Consider the following 16,969-nt stretch of genomic DNA (forward strand, 5'->3'; position numbering starts at 1 on the left):
CGGGGGTGGCGGCCGAGCTAGCCGGGGGAGGCGGCGGTGGGCGCGACGTCGGCGGCGGCGGCGGCGGCGGCGGCAGCGGCAGCTGCAAGTTGGGCTGCAGGGGCAGCGCATACACTACAATGGCTGCTGGAAAGAGGCGTAAGGAAACAATTTCCAGGCCCGCCGCGTCCAGCCCGAAATATGAGAAAAAAATTATTAGAAATTCCGCGGGCGGTGTAAAGGCGGCGGACGGGCCGGAGGGAGGATGTTAAAGCCCCGCGGTGAGTTCTCCCGGGGTCCGGGGCGGCGGAGAGGCGTTTAGCGGGAGAAATATCAGGGTTATTTAAATTATGGGACTAGCCGAGGGGGCAGAGGAGCAGCGGCGGCGGCAGGAGGAGGAAAAGTTTGTGCTACTCTCAGCCCCTGCTCAGGACCCCAGAGAGAAAAATAATAATAAAAAATAAAATAAAATAATTAAGCGGGGGTGTGAGGACTCCCGAAGTCGCTTCTGACAGGGCAGGGGGCGATGCGGCTGGAGACCCAAAGGTGAGGTCGGTGGGAAAAAAAAAAAACCCTTTATTCAGGGTCTGGAAAGTTTGAAAAGTTTTCCTCCTCCTCCTCCTCCTCCTCTCTGGTGCTGTGAATATTGTGACAGCGGCAGCGGCAGCAGCGAGAGCGGAAGACATTAGAGACCCGAAAAATAAGGGAAAAATTAATATAAATTCAGTTTTGAGAGTAAACTCTCCGCATTTTCCACCAAAACATCCCGGGGGAAGGTCGCTTCCCAAAGGGCCTGGCGGAAACCCGCAGTCGGCAATATTTGGGGGGCACTTTGAGTGACTTGGGGTAACTTTGCCCCTTTTTCAAAAGAGGTTTTTCTTTTTTGGAGAAATGAATTTGTTTTTGCCCTTTCCTCAGGTGGGCGAGTCGGGGTCGGGGTGCGGGGTCTGCGGGGAGGTGTGAGCCCTGGATGTGTGGCTGCGAGGGGGGGTAGGGGGAGGGGGTGCTAAATGAAAGCAGGAGATCTGCACAGAGCAGGGACAGCTTGTTGTCAGTATCATAAACAACCAAAATGGAGGGAGAACTCAGGCATATAACCAAATAAAAATTTTTTAAAAATCGCAAAAAATCCCTAAAAATCCGGGATGCTCCCCCTTTTCTCGCTAAAGGTAAAAGTATGAACCGCCTTTCCCCTGAAGTCCATTTTGACTTTGCAGGGACCAAGGAGTTAATATTTATTTATTTTTTAAAACTTTCGAAGGGCAAAAGCCTTTTATAACTCAACCGACAATGAGAAAACGTGAAAATCCGATGCAAGAGAAGGAGGGGGAGGGAGGGGGGAGGTGGTAGTGCAGAAACTGCTAAACTTATTGGTAATGTGGACTGATCTGAGATAAGATAAACACTATATTTGCTATTTTATAACTCTCTTTTAATGATCTTTGCGGGGTGGGTGGTTTTTTTTGGTGGAAAAAAAAAGTGATGCCATTTTCTTAATAGAGTTAATACGTGTGATTGGAAGAATAAACCTTTCCGGCTTTAGATTGCATTTTCGTCGCATTTATGTTTCAGGTTTTGTTAGTGGCTCCCTCCTTTCTTTAATCTGGGCTCTACAGAGGAGGGGTAGAGAGGTGATGTTGCACAGAGAGACTGGAGTGCAAGACTGGAGCACCTTTTGGGGAGGGGTGGGGAGTTGCTTGGTTTCTCCCTTCCTGACCCGTTTGCTTCACCTGTTCATCCTTAGTAAAGAATATTAAGCTGAAGTTTTCTGGTTTTACGTATATAAAAGGATGGTGCCTCTTGCATCACATTGAAGTTAATGGGAAAGTGCTGCTGATGTTGGTTCCACGTGGGATATGGGACAGAGCAGGGCATTTTAAAGGGACAGCTTCTCTTTTCTTGTGATTTTCATCACCTACACAGAATCCCTGTCTGAGGACCAAAAGCAGAGGTGCTGGGAGGGTGTGGTGAGGGAAGAGCCTTCTCTTTCCACTACTCGAGTGCAGCCACCTTTAGGAGTGATGGAGGGAAAGGAGGGATAAACAGGCTCACCAGAAGATGGACATTGTGTAGATTAGTTTGTATCCAAGCTGTTCTTTTGTGTAACAAGCCTCCCAGGAACTTTTCATGTTACATTTCTTTGCTTTGGAAGCTGGTTTTGGAAGGATTTGTGGAAAAATGGAAATAGTTTAAGGTGTGTGGTGTAATGGTATAGCATTATTGAACAGTTATGAATTCTGTGCAGCAAGATCAAAGAGCTGTGTATGCCCATAATGTGATTTTACAGCCATTTTGTAAAAGCTGTAAAATACCTAATATTCAATTTGGCTTAAGGTACATTGAGGACTTCTGGTTGAAAACTGCAGACAGAGTGGTGGAGATTCTTTTACACTGTAAGCAGTAGGCATTTCTTTAAGGGAAAAAAAAAAGCACATCCACCAACACCATGGAAAAGTTTACGTAGACCCATTTTTAAAGCCCATCCTATACATGTGCTGGAACTCTGCTACTTTGAAATTAAAAGGTTTTAAAATCCTGAGACCTGTCAGTCTGCATCTTTTCAGTTGAATTTATGTGTGTTATTTGCCAGGAAATGTTTACTGATCATAAACTACTATTGACTCTAATGGTTTACATGTTCACAGTATTTTCAAAAATTAAAATGTGTCCATTGTCAGCTGTGCTCTATTTGAGATTAAGGTTACTCTCGGAGAGAATTTACTTGGGCTCTGTTTTCCACAGGTATATGGAGTTCTGAAATAAATGCCTATTTTCTTTTGTTTTTTTATGAGTTATAGCAATGGATTAAAATTAGAGCTGGATTTTTAGACTTCTTATACAGAATATTTTTTCCTTCCATACTGTACAAACAGATTATTGTTTTGAAGCCCATTGTATGTTAACGTGTGTTCACAGCTGAGCCCCTATCTGCACCTTTCTGTAAATACCTCCCTAACAGCATTACATCGGTGTAGTGTTTGAGTACATCATCTTGTGGTTTCTGATTTTGGAAGCAATTATAACTTTCTAAGAACTCATTAAAAATTATTCCCATGAACCACTGTAAAATCAAAACTGATTGGAAAGTGATTAAACTATCAATGGGAAAGAGTAATTTCCCCTTCCCCAAAATAATCATCTGTCCAGGGGTTTCAGAACGCCATTAATATTTATAGAACCTTTGAAATACATTTTACATTTTCATTGTATTTTGGCTGGGGACAGTTCCATTAACTATAAGTAGTCAGGGTTAGGCTATGTGTTTCAAATAAATGAGACCTTTACATCTTGAATGCTTGCCACTTTGATAAACTAGATAGTAATATCATTAAATTCAGTTTCTGTAAAAGTGAAGGAAAAGTATTTCTGCCACTTGCATTAGACTATTGAGTTATTCAGTTTGTTTGGACACTTCAAGTTATGATTAGTGAGTTGTCAACCTAAATAAAAGTGCTGGTATTGTGATTTTTTTTTTTCCCCTTTCCCACAAAGGGTGATATAAAACTTTCTTCGTGTTTGGGTTTTACACGGCTAGCTACTTAACTGAATTAGAAAATGCACTGAGAGTGTACAAAGTATAAAAATCTGTAATTCCTTAGAGAGTCTTATTTGGATAGGACACAGCATAATATCTAATTTGAATTGGGTGTATTGAGCTTTTTAAATGTCTTAGATACACTACCTGTTGAACATACTTTTTCTGAAGCTACTACTAAATTATACAAATTTACAGAAATAATCTAAGGATAGTGTACACTCAAACTCTTTATTTCCGTTAGAATTAGAGAAACCTCCTAGTTTGAGATTCTTATTTGAAATTTATATGCCCAATTCTGCTATTTGAAATTCTATAAGGAATTTAGCACTGTGGAAGATAATTTATAAATATGGGCTAATACTGACAAAATTCTGTATCTGTATATTTATTATAACCAAAATATTTTAGTAAACAGATGTCTTACAGCTAAATAGTGAATTTGCTTTTATCAAGATAGTTTAAAAAGTTTTAAGGATACTCTTTGTGTTTTAATACCCTACGAAAGTGGGAATTTTTTCCTCATTTTTAACACAATTGTATACATTTTGATTGGTATTCTGGAAATTTTCCTTTCTGAGGATGAAATTGTTGTTTGCTAAATGAAATGTAATGCTCCTGTCTTTGACATTTGAAAAGCCAAATATCTGAAACCTATATCTATAGCTAGCTGTCTTTTAAGTTTTGTTTCAATAATCATTTGCCTCTTGAACTGTGTAATCAAAATATTGGTTCCTTCTAGGAATGTTTTAATATTCTTTATTTAGAATCCTGTTTTTTTTTGGAAAATTAAAATATATAAAAAATTACCTGTTACACACACATTCATCCACACACACACACAAACCCAAGAAAAAAGTTTCACTGAATGAGTTTACTTACACTGCCTGGATTACTTTTTCTTTTTTTGTGTGTTTCCAAATGTATAGGAAATAAATATAAATTTTTTCTCTTTGTATTGATAATATCGTAGATTCTTTAGTTATTTGAGTAAGGGAAGAGTTTCAGAAGAAGGAAAAACAACTGAATGTGTACAACAAAATCCAAGATAGTGAATATGTTAAAGGTAAAAGGGTTATAAATTGTCCTTTGAGCCATGTTTTAAATGTTTTAAGAACCTGATAAGCACCTTTTCTGAAACATCAAATACTTGGAATATGTATCAGCCACTGCAAAAAAACAAAAGTGGACTTTTAATTTCTTTAATTTTAACAGGAATTAATGCATGCAGCATATTTAACCAATTAGTTAGTGTTTAGGTAGCCTTGGAAAAGTATTTACAAATAAGTTAAATGTGAGGGCAGGGTACATTGGATTGATAAACTGCAAAGTGAACTATGATTTTAGAATTCGTGTGTGGCAATTCTTTTCCGTTTTACGATAAGACCACTTTGGAGGTAACTAATTTTTACTTCTTGCGTTTATTTCAGTGCCCAAATTTTTTGAAATGCCTGAACCTGACATCTACTGTATTACCACTTTTCGTTTGTAACAGGACAGCTTTTCTATTTCATTAGCAGCTTTCATTTCCGAGCATAATTTGAGAAATTAAATGAAAATGTTTAGATCATAATATTTTATGAAAGCATTGGTGTGTAGTTGTTCACGTTTGATGTTACAAGAACTATATGAAGTACAAAAGCCTCCTAGAAGTTATGACACAGACATAATTTGATTTTTGCTTTTAACTCGCTTGGCCTGCTGTCCAGGGGTGTGCATTCTCCTCAGTAGGTACACCTGCCCCTGCCTCCCCTCTCCACAGTGGTATGGGCAAGGACAGGGCTGTGGGGCACCACCGAGGGTGCTTTGGCATTTTTGTTTTCTGTATGTTTGGTATTTTTGTTTTGTGTGTATTGTTGTTTGTGGTCATTAGGGTGCCAAGGCTTTTGCTTTTTTTAAAAATTTGTAATGCTTATCAGAAACCAGAAATCCATTTTTGTAAAACAAATAATTTCTCATCTTCAAAAAGGGAGGTGGTGTGCATTAAAATTGTTAGTGTTTAAAAGTCCCTGGATGTCTTGTAAACAGAGTTACTGCAGGATCATGGCGTTAAAACTAACCACAGTGTGCGTTGGGAATTGGAGATGACTACCTAAGAAATGTGTGTGCATATGTAAAATGAGTGAATTTAGGCAATTATGTCCTAGGTTAATAGGATAAGCAATTTGCTTGAAATGTTTCCTTGCAGTTTTTTTTTTTTTTAAGTGAAATTTTTTTCCTAATCTAAAAACCCAGAAAACCTAGAACTGTAAAGGTGCTAGAAAGTCTTTTAGGTGCCTTTTAAAAATAAGAGTTTAAGTAGTGAAAGTGTATAACAGGAACATAAGAATGGACTAAAATGCCCAAAATTGTTGGGAAAGAAGTAAGTAGATGAGAATTTCAGAATAAAATAAAAATCATGGTAAATTTAAAAATTGACTTATGTGAATAAAGAATAACTAATTACAGAGCAAAAATAATAAATTTACCCCCCCCAAAAGAGAGAGGTAATTGGGGGAATCTATAAGAGAGTGTTTTTAAAACAAATTGATGACTTTATGATAACCTTTTAAAAATAGGTTCCTCCAAAGCCTTTCCTCTGTGTCTTCTTAGATTTGAATCAAACTAAATTAAATTCTAAGAATAGTTTGTAGTGGTTTTTTTCAATTCTTTAAATTCAAGTAAGGAAAAATGATTTTCTTGCTATTTTTAAAAAATGTTAAAAGATTGTTTTAAGTGTGTACCTAAGTGAAGTGTTCTGAAAAACCTTAGAAAATATTGAAAATTATTTTCTCCATTCTTCATCAGAAATTTTAAAGCTTTCTGTTAGGTTAATGAAATAGATTTTTAAAACGTAGGCTAAGAACCAGGTACTTTGTAGACTTTTTTTTAGGGCAATTTAAATCATTTCCTACAGACTTAATAACATTTAAAAAGCTTTTCCCAAGGTAAAGATAAGAACATTCAACAAAGTTCTTAATTTCTGGAATGTTTTTGAGTGTCTGCTGACAGTTAAAGGAAAATTTTCTTTCCTATTTATGAAGTAGCAATTGATTTTCTGAAGGAGAATCTAGACTTACTATAGTGTTATGTTCCCGTGTCCAAGTTTCCTTTAGCATGAGAAGGTATTTTGAGGGTAGAGGAGGCATCTTCTCCTAAAGGGCGACCGAATCCTCTGCAGATTGTGAATGATGATCTGTCCTTGCACAGTCTTGAACTCTACCTTTTTTGAGAATGAGAGACTCGTGTTAGACTTTCAGTTAACAAATACTTGAATTATTGTCTCAAGCCAATATCGAAACTGTACATGTGCCTGTTGATTCTTTATGATATCCTAGCTTCTAAAAAGTTTCTGAATATGGGACTATGAATTCTCAGATGAAATGCTTCAGTTAAAGGACTGCCATCAGTTTTTTTGTTGTTTTTTAATTTCTGTCTTTTTGATCAATAGTTAGGCAGTAGAGCCTTTCATTTTGAGATATATTTTTGGAGACTGTTAAACTAGAAATCAGTCGGAGAATGAGGGACTTAGCTCCTTTGGCTAAAAGGCAAGCTGAGAAAATTTTTCATCAGTTTTGTTCACTAAAATATATTAGTAAAAAGTTGATTGAATCGTTCTTGATCAGAAGAATTTTAAGAAACGGAACCTGGAAACCTAAGGTAGTTCAGACACTCAGGTTAAAAATAACACCAGTTGAATTTTAGTATGCAACATTTTCTCAGTAATTTGATTTTATTTTCTTGAATTGTCTCAAAGCTGGAATTACATAGTGCCCATATCCCTTATCCACCATACCCTAAAAGGATGAGAATAGTTTTTTTTTTTTTTTTAAATCAACTTTAGCCAATGAAATGAAAATACAGTTTTATTTAAGGGTAATGTTATCTTTCTTAAGCTTTTTGTATTTCCTAAGTATAATTTCTGTAACTGTTCCATTCCAAAGAAGAGAAATTAGCTCCTTTACTTTGAAATTGAATTTGTTCTAAATTTGCAGCTTATGAGAGTTGGTTCTTTATATAGCTGAATAAGATCTATTATAACCTTAAAAAGAAATATTCATGTGACCAGTATATGTTATTATAAACTACACCTCAAATATGAATTCACTTTCTTTGTATTTCTAACCTTATTTTCTGAGTAAATCTGAGAAAATATTTTTTATGTGTTTTTCTAATTTGTTATTGTCTGAGGTCATTTCATTGGGTAAAATTTCAACCTTGGTTATGTTATGCTTCTAATAGTAGTATTTTATTTGCAGATCACTATTCAGATGCTTAGGGTTTCAGCTCTAAACAGAATTAGCCATCTAAGAAAATAGGTAGGTTTATTATACCAAGCGGTGTAGAAGATCCCTGCTAGGTCTTATTTGGAAGAGTTTAAAACGTTTCTGAGAAGGAAAATGCCTCAAAGATAGGGTGCTCTTCCAACAACAGTGGGTGATATTTTATGCCTTTCTTGTTCTGCGTCATAAACCTTGAGCATCCTTGGAGCTACTGTCATCCAAACAAATAACTGAGTTAACTATGCCCTGGGCAAAGCACATGTACCAGGCTCAGCTTTTAAGGTAATTTGCTTTACTTTACTTTTAAGAGAAATGTGTAAGGCAAATGAATATTCCTTAGCAATAATTTTGCATACATTACCTTTTAAGAGGTTATACATGCACAGTATATTATCCTAAATCCAAATGAATCTGATTATCAAGGAATCGATGTAATTCGACACAAAACAAAGGTTTTAAATATTGGGATAACTTGATGCACTGCTGAAATTTGGGAATTTTCATTGAAAGTTGTTTCTGTACCTGAATTTATTTTTATATGCCTAGGATTTTGTAAACAAAGTGAAGACCTATAAATCTGACGCTTTGTAGCAGTTCATAAACGTCTGTTTTTTTACACAATGTGTATATATTTTTCAAATACAGGCACGCAATTACTTAGAAAATTATAATATTTGATTATTGCAGTTATTTTTGAAGGAAAAATGGTGACAAATGGGTTAGAAGTAACTTTATGCCAGTTGAATATCCACTGCATTTGAAATTTTTAATCATTAAGCATTTAAGACTCTTGGGGATATTTCAGTTCTTTTTAAGTAGTGTTACAGATGTTTTCCTGAAAAGTCTCCCTTTTTGGACATTATAACATAATTAAGGCAAGTGTTTTAAAACTTTAACTGCCTTTACCTAATCACAGCATTTTTGCTCCCAGGATCATATCATTCTTAAAAGAAGTTTCTATCTTGAAGCACTTTTAATCATAGCTCGGGTCATCTTTTTTAAATATGCACTAGGCTTCTCTTGTTTCTTCAGGTAGGCTTTTATCGCTATGAACTTCCCTCTTAGAACTGCTTTTGCTGCATCCCATACATTTGGTAGGTTACGTTTCCATTTTCATTTGTCTCTTTTATTTCTCTTTTGATTTCACCTTTGACCAGCAAGTTGCTGGTCGTTCAGTAGCATGTTGCTTATTAATCTTGTGTGAATTTTCCAGTTTTCCTCATGTAATTAATTTCTAATTTCATACCATTGTGGTTAGAAAAGATGATGCCTGATACGATTTTAATCTTCTTAAGACTTTTTGGGGGTCTAATATATGATCTCTCTTGGAAAATGTTCTGTGTGCACTTAAGAATGTTGCTTTTGATGGAATGTTCTGTGAATATCTGTTAAGTCTATCTAGTCTAATGTGTCATTTAAGGCCAATGTTTCCTTATTGATTTTCTGTCTGGATGATATATCCGTTGATGTAAGTTAGGTAGTAAAGCCCCTTACTATTGTATTGTAGTTTATTTCTTCCTTTATGTCTGTTACTATTTGCTTTATTTATTTAGGTACTTCTATTTGGGGTACATAAATGTTTACAAATGTTACATCTTCTTGTTCAAATGAACAATCTAACTTTACACCTCAGGGAACTAGAAAAGGAACAAATGAAACCCAGTAGAAGAAAGGAAATAACATCTGTTAGAGGAGAAGTAAATGAAAGAGACTAAAAGGACAATAGGAAAGATCAGTGAAACTAAGCTGATTCTTTGAAAAGATAAAATTGACAAACCATTAGCTAGACTCACCAAGAAAAAAAGAGAAGACTCAAATCAGAAGTGGAAAAAGGAGATACAGAAATACACAGAAATACAAAAGATTATGAGTACCATGAACAATTATATGGCAACAAATTGGATGACTGAGAAAAACAGATAAATTCCTAGAGGCATACAACCTACCCAAACTGATTCATGATGAAATAGAAAATCTGAACAGACCAATCAGTAGTAAGGGGATTGAGTCACTAAACAAAAATTTTTCAAGAAACAAAAGTCCAGAACCAGATGGTTTCACTAGTGAATTCTACCAAACATTCAAAGAAGAATTAATACTAATCTTTCTCAAACTGTGCCCAAAAATAGAAGAGGAGGGTACTCTTCCAAACTCATTTTATGAAGCCAGCATTACCTTGATACCCAAAGTAAACAGGATGCCACAAGAAAAAATTACAGATTAATATCCTTGTTGAACATAATATAAAAATCCCCAACAAAATGGTAGCAAACTGAATTTAACAATACGTTAAAAGAATCCTGTTACCATGATCAAGTGGGATTTATTCCAGGGATACAAGGATGGCTCAACAGTCACAGATCAGTCAGAATGATAACCACATTAATAAGAATGAAGGATAAAAGTCATGGGACCATCTCAGTAGATGCAAAAAAAAATTTTGAAAAAATGCAGCATCTATTTATGATAAAAACTGTCAACAAAGTGGGTGTAGAGTAATGTGTCTCAACATAATAAAAGCCATATAGGACGAGCCCACAGCTAGCATCATATTCAGTGGTGAAAAGCTGAAAACTTTTCCTCTAAGATCAGGAACAAGGCAAGATGCCTAGTCTTGCCTCCTGTATGCAACATGGTATTAGAAGTTTTAGCCAGAGAAATTAGGCAAGAAAAAGAAATAAAAGACAGGCATTTAAATTGGAAAGAAAGAAATAAAACTGTCCACTATTTGCAGATGGTGTGATATTATATATATGGAAACTCCATCAAAAAGCTATTAAATTTAATAATCAAATTCAGTGAAGTTTCAGGATACAAACTCAATATATAAAAATGTATAATGTTTCTATACGCTAATAATGAACTATCAAAAAGAAATTGAGAAAACATCACCTTTTGCAATTGCATCAAAAAGAAAACCTAGGCATAAATTTAACCAAGGAACTGAAAGACCTATATATTGAAAACTAGAAAACACGAGAGAAATTGAGGAAGATACAAATAAATGGAAAGATATTCCATGCTCATGGATGAGAAAAATTAATATTGGTCAGACGTCCATACTGCCCAAAGCAATCTACACATTCAGTGCAATCCCTGTTAAAATTCCAAGGGCATTTCTCACAGAAACAGAACAAATAATCCCAAAATTTGTATGGAACCACAAGATACCAGATAGCTGTGAAACAGTCTTGAGAACAACAAAGCTGGAGGCATCAAATTTCCTGATTTCAAACTATATTACAAATCTATAGTAAAGCAGTATGAAAAAAAAAAAAAAAAAACCAGTATGGTATTGGCATAAAACACATGCATGTATCAATGGAAAAGAATCGAGGGCCCAGAAATAAACCCACACACATATAGCCAATTAATTTATGACAGAGGAGCCAAAAATACAACGAGGAAAAGATCACTCTCTTCAATAAACGGTACTGGGAAAACTGGGCAGCCACATACAATAGAATGAAACTGGACCACTACCTTATACCATACACGAAGATTAACTAAAAATAGATTAAAGACTTGAATGTGAGACCTGAAACCGGGACATCTGGGTGGCTCAGTTGGTTAAGTGTCCAGCTCTTGATTTTAGCTCAGGTCACGATCTCATGGTTCCTGAGTTCGAGCCCCGCATTGGGCTCTGCGCTAGCAGCGGGAGGAGCCTGCTTGGGATTCTCTCTCTCTCCCTCTCTTATTGTTCTTCCCCCCACTGGTGCTCTCTTTCTCTCAAAATAAATAAATACACTTTAAAATTTTTTTTTTAAAAAGAAGACCTGAGACCTTAAAACTTCTAGAAAAAAAAAGGCAATAAGCTCCTTGGCATAGGTCTTTGGTGATGATTTTTAAAAACCTGACACCAAAAGCAAGAGCAACAAGAGAAAAAAATAAACAAGTGGAACTACATCAAACTGAAAAGCTTGTAGGCACCAAGAAAACCAACAAAATGAAAAAACAACCTACTAAATGGGAGAAAATATTTGCAAATCATTTATCTGATAAAATCATTTATCTGCTAATGCCCAAAATATATATGAACTTACACAGCCCAGTTGCAAAATAAACCAAACAATTTAGTTAAAAAATGGACAGAAGATCTGAATGGACATTTTTCCAGTGAAGACGTGCACATCACCAACAGGTACATGAAAAGATACTCAACATCACTAATTATCACAGAAATGCAGATCGAAACTATGATGAAATATCACTTCACACCTGTTAGGGTGGCTGTTTCAGAAAGACTAGAAATTACAAGTGTTGGCAAGGATGTGGAGAAAAGGGAACCCTGTTCGCTGTTGGTGCGAATGTAAATTGGTACAACCTCTATGGAAAATAGTGTGGAGGCTCCTCAAAAAAGTAAAAATAGAACTACCACATGATCCTGCAATTCCACTTCTGGGTATTTATCCAAAGAAAATGAAAGCACTAAGTTGAAAGGATATGTACATCCCCATTTACAATGGTCAGGGTACAGGAACAACACACACACACACACACACACACACACACACACACACACTGGAATATTATTCAACCATTAAAAAAAATGAAACCTCACCACTTGTGACAGTATGGATGAACCTTGAGGGTATTAAGCTAAGTGAAGACAGAAGAAGACACGTTCTTCATAATCTTTCTTATATGTGAGAAATTAAAATAAATAAAACCAACCTCATACATACGGGGAACAGATTCGTAGTTGCCAGAGGCAGAGGGTGGGGCAGGGGTGGGAGAAATAGATGAACTAACTTTTTGTTTTTAAGTTAAATAAATTGGAAAGAAACACACACAACAACAACAGAAGAGAGTGTGTGTGTGTGTGTGTGTGTGTGTGTGTGTGTGTACACACACACTTGAGATACAGCTGCTCTACTTAAGCACTGGGTATAATGGGTACAATGTCTTAAATGTAATGGTACTCAGTTTACCTTTTATCAGTGCAGGAAGAGGAAGAGCAGGTTTGTTGTGAGAAAAGTGCAATTGATCCCATTCAGAGCCTGACTCATAAGAGCTTTTCTAAAATGCATGGTACCTCTGCCAGAATTAAAAGGAATTTCTTAATTAAAACCGAAATCGCCGTGAGTCTGAGAAGTGTTTTCATAATCAGGTTGCGGGCACACTTGTGTGTGGCCGCCTGGGCCATTCGGGTGTTCTGCCGTTTGCCTGTGTTTTGTTCTCAGTGCTGCCACCCTGTGTATGGCAGTGCCTGTGTACCGCATGCACTAATTTTCTGTGCTTTTTATCAAGCGATAACGTCCAAAACCACTTCTGAAAAAGAAGCAGACGTATTATAGTAAATTTTAAAGGCATTTTAGGACACTGTGCTTCTGTATCTAAGGCTGTACTAAATCTAGAGTTTTGAAGTTACACAGTTCAGAAGTATGGTATTCAGCTGCCAAAAAAGGAACTTTGGGAATTTTTAAAGGTAAACGCCTTTATCTGTTTCATCGATCACTTCACTAACATAAGGTGGAGTTGTACAGGTGTTTTTAAGATAGCTTGAAATTGATCAAATAAGAAAGCAGAGGGTTTGATCCTTCAAAGATGAGAGCTATTATCAGATGTTTTATTTTAGCCAAGTTTTAGTTAAAAGTTCTTCCTAGTAAAGAGCAAAACCAAAATGAGCACAAAAAAGAGACTGTTTCTGTTTAAAAGAAAAAGAAACTTAACTTGATTGGTTAAATTATTCCCCGAATCATTAGCCAACATGACTTTTAAATTATATCGCCCAAAATATTTTGAGTATTAATGCCATGCATCCGTTATAAAGGACTTTGGCTGGAGAGCAATATTTTCCTTTACCTATATTCTCTCATTGTATTTCCACCTCGGTCTTGTGGGATAGGAAGTGCAGGCATTATGTAAATGCAAGGGGCAGTCGTGATTTCCGAAACTGGCATTCTGTTACTTTGTGTAAGTAAGTCCTTAGAATGCACTGGCCATGTAAGCTAGTTATGGTACATTAATTTGCTCATGTAAACCTAAATTATATCCAGATTGGAATTTATATATTTATTTTTTAAAAGCTGTAAAAATGAAATTTTCAGTCATAAGGTTGATGCTAACGCAAGTTAGAAAGTGCTACATGTCTACTTATTTTTAAGCCATCTACTGGGAATTGGGAGGAAATTCTAAGTTTGCTGAGTTAAAGGAGATTTTTAAAAATATAAATCTAAACTTTGTTTTATAGGATTTCATGATCTTACAAGGTGTAGTCTTGATCAGTTTTTGCTTTAAAACACGTTTATAACAATGCCATCCAGCTTCAGGATAATGAGGGTCTGTTTTTGAATTTTTGAATTGAGCTCCATAAACAATGTAATTCTTTATTATGACCATTGAAAATAGTGTTTAGTTAATTTCAGGTATTAGGCTTCCGAGATAGAAGGTGTCACTGATGATCTTACCACTCAGGAGAATTGAAAGAATTTAATGCCGTGTGCAGCAGCATCCCAAGTCCCCAAGATTCCAAGTTAAGTTCCAGATCCCTATTTTATTATTCATGTACTTACCTCTGCAGATTTAGGGAATTCAGAGACACACCCCATATTTCAGTGTGCCCAAGTTTTTTTTTTTTTTTTTTTTTTTCTTTTTTTTTTTACTTTGGCCAGTCCCTGCAATGTTTTCCTCACACACCTGTCCACATCTTCCCTGTCCCATAAGTCCCATCTCAAACCATCTTCTTTTCGAAGTTTCTTTATTCTCCAAATGGGAGCCAGAAGTAGGAAGAGTACTTCCTGCCCCTCTTAGGGAACTTGTATTTGCCTTCTGCCTTTCCTTTGTTTTTCTTTTATGCCTGTGGATGATAGGTTGATGGATGAAAGGGAAACAGGCAGTATATCTTAAAGTGCAAAACGAGGGGTGCCTGGGTGACTCAGTCATTTAAGCATCCAACTCTTGATTTCAGCTCAGGTCATGATTTCATGGTTTGTGAGTTCGAGCCCCACAGCAGGCTCTTCACTGGCAGCACAGAGCCTACTTGGGATTCTTTTTCCCTCTCTGCCTCTCTCTCTCTCTCTCTCTCTCTCTCTCTCTCTCTCTCAAAAATAAATAAATAAACTTTTTTTAAAAATGCAAAATGAATGGTATAGGCGGCAAAAATTATAGGTATTCCGAGGAGAGAGAGGTGTACTTGAGGTGGGCTTTCAACAGGCGTGAGTTAAGAATGGGCAGAAAGAAGGGAGGGCCTTCAGGTTGAAAGGAATGATTTCAGCAGAAGTGAGGAGGCAGAAATGTGCTTATTGTCCGTGGCCTCCAGGAATACCAGTCTGACTGGAAAGGATGGTTTGTTGGGGGGCAGCACCAGGTGAGACTGGAAAGGTGTGCTGATGCCTGAATGTGAACAACCTTGATTCCCACCCAGCCCAACGAGTTTGCGCTCTGTGCTGTGGGAGGCACTGTAGCTTTTTGAGGAGGGGAGGATATGAGTTAGGAAAGTAAAGTCGGCTCAGAATCCAAAAGCAGTTGAGCCCATGGGTGTGAGAAGGGAGTTACAGAAATGTTACTATAATCCAGACTGGAAGCAGTCGTCCGCTGCTGTGCACATGACTCAGATCCTTATCACTAGTCCCTTCCTCACTGGCAAGTTCTAGATCCACATTTTCAAAGGCCTTTTTGACATAGTTGGAAGGCTGGATGGAAGGCTGGCTTCTCAACTCTCAACATCCTAAAGCCAGCAGTTCAGACTTGAGTAGTTTTATTTGTGGCCCGACCATTCCTTCCGACCCCTGGTCACAAAGCCGTCTTTTCTACCCTTCAGTTGGAGCTTGTGATGTGGGTCTAGTACTTCCTTTGTAGAAACATAAAACATACACGGGCATATAGAGGAAGAAGTGGTTCAATGGCAGGAGATGATTCGATCCACAGAGGAGGTGGTCCTAGAGCAGCCAATGGGAGGGGAAAACTAAGAACAAGGGAGGGGTGACCATTCTGGGCCCGTGGCACACGCCTGGGGCTCCCCCGTAACTGGAGTACAGATGGCAGAGGTGAACAGAATGAGGTTGATGAGGCTGGAAAGGGAGTCGGGGGCCAGGATGTACCAGACCTTGAATGCCACACTGAGGGATCTTTATGCTTTGAGAAGCAGACCCCCTGAGATTCACGGTTGCGTCGTTAGTGATACAGAGCCAGTCTTCTAGCTCTGTCTCTGTTCTCGGCCCCTTGGCTGCATCTTCTCCTCACGGATTCTCAGCCCTCACACCCTCGTTCCCCCACCCTCGCGCCTGATACCCTGCCCAGTCCACAGGGAAGACTGGGCCAGCCACGCGGCTCCCCGCCTACCTCCTCCTCACCTCTCGCTCTTCCAGAATACTCCTGTGGGTGGGACACGCTTTAGCAGAGCCTCAGGGAGTCTGTCTGGGGCGGGGGGCGGGGCTGGGCCTCATGACCTGGGGAGGCACGTATCAGTTGGCTGGAGCCAACTGGGTTACCACACACCCCTCCCGTCCTGGTATTTCCCATCTGCCCCCGTTCACCTGCGAAGTCTGCTTCCACCTTCCCCCGTCAGAAACAAAGTGTCGTGGAAGACCTTTGCCTCTGCCCCCCGCCCCGCCCCCAACTGTGTATCTCTTCTCCCTTCCCATTAGTGCCACACTCCCTGACAGCATGGTCTCAGCCCGGTCTGTTTCCTTCATCTCCTCTACCTGACCCTGCCCCCCTATTTTGAGTCTGTGTTCCAGGAGAACATCCATCAATAGCCCAACCAGTAGCAGCATCTTTCCATTTTACGGCCACTTGGCTCTTCTGCAGGACTTGACGTGCTCCTGAAAACCCCCTCCTCTCCTGCTCTTCTGGCCCCGCTCTTCCTGCTCAGACGTCTCCTGCGCGCTCCCCTCTGGCGGTGCCCATTCTCCCAACGTCTGGGCGTCTCCTTGGGCTCCTGGGACCCCATCTCTCTGCTCGCACCCTTCCTGAGCACAGGCTCCCACTCCTGCCGTACCTGTGCCTGGCAGCTTCATGCTGAGAAAGCTTCAGTCGCTACCCCCTCGCGGGCCTCCATGGCTGTTAATCCGTGTACGCAAACATCTCCACGTCTGCGTACAGGACGCTGTCCTCACATCTCAGCGGACTCTACAGAGGGCCTGCCATGGGCTAGGTACCCTGCCAGACACGAAGCCAGACTGCACGGAGACAGACGGTAGAGAGTTCACTCAGCTCGTGGCAGGTGGTCTGGAAGGCAGTAAGGAACACA

General features: G+C 38.5%; 1 protein-coding gene across 4 annotated transcripts in view; it reads left to right on the plus strand.

Moving 5' to 3' along the window:
* The first annotated feature begins 73 nt into the window (after positions 1-73).
* Positions 74-16,969, plus strand: part of PLAG1 (PLAG1 zinc finger) — a 50,877-nt gene continuing 33,981 nt past the window's right edge. For all 4 annotated transcript variants that reach the window (XM_040487757.1, XM_040487756.1, XM_040487760.1 and 1 more), the window contains exon 1: positions 74-260. The gene's annotated coding sequence lies outside the window, so the exon portion shown is untranslated. The remainder of the gene's footprint in view (positions 261-16,969) is intronic.

The sequence above is a fragment of the Herpailurus yagouaroundi genome, unplaced genomic scaffold, assembly GCF_014898765.1.
Source record: "Herpailurus yagouaroundi ecotype Mexico unplaced genomic scaffold, PumYag 165, whole genome shotgun sequence".
NCBI classification, from domain to species: domain Eukaryota; kingdom Metazoa; phylum Chordata; class Mammalia; order Carnivora; family Felidae; genus Herpailurus; species Herpailurus yagouaroundi.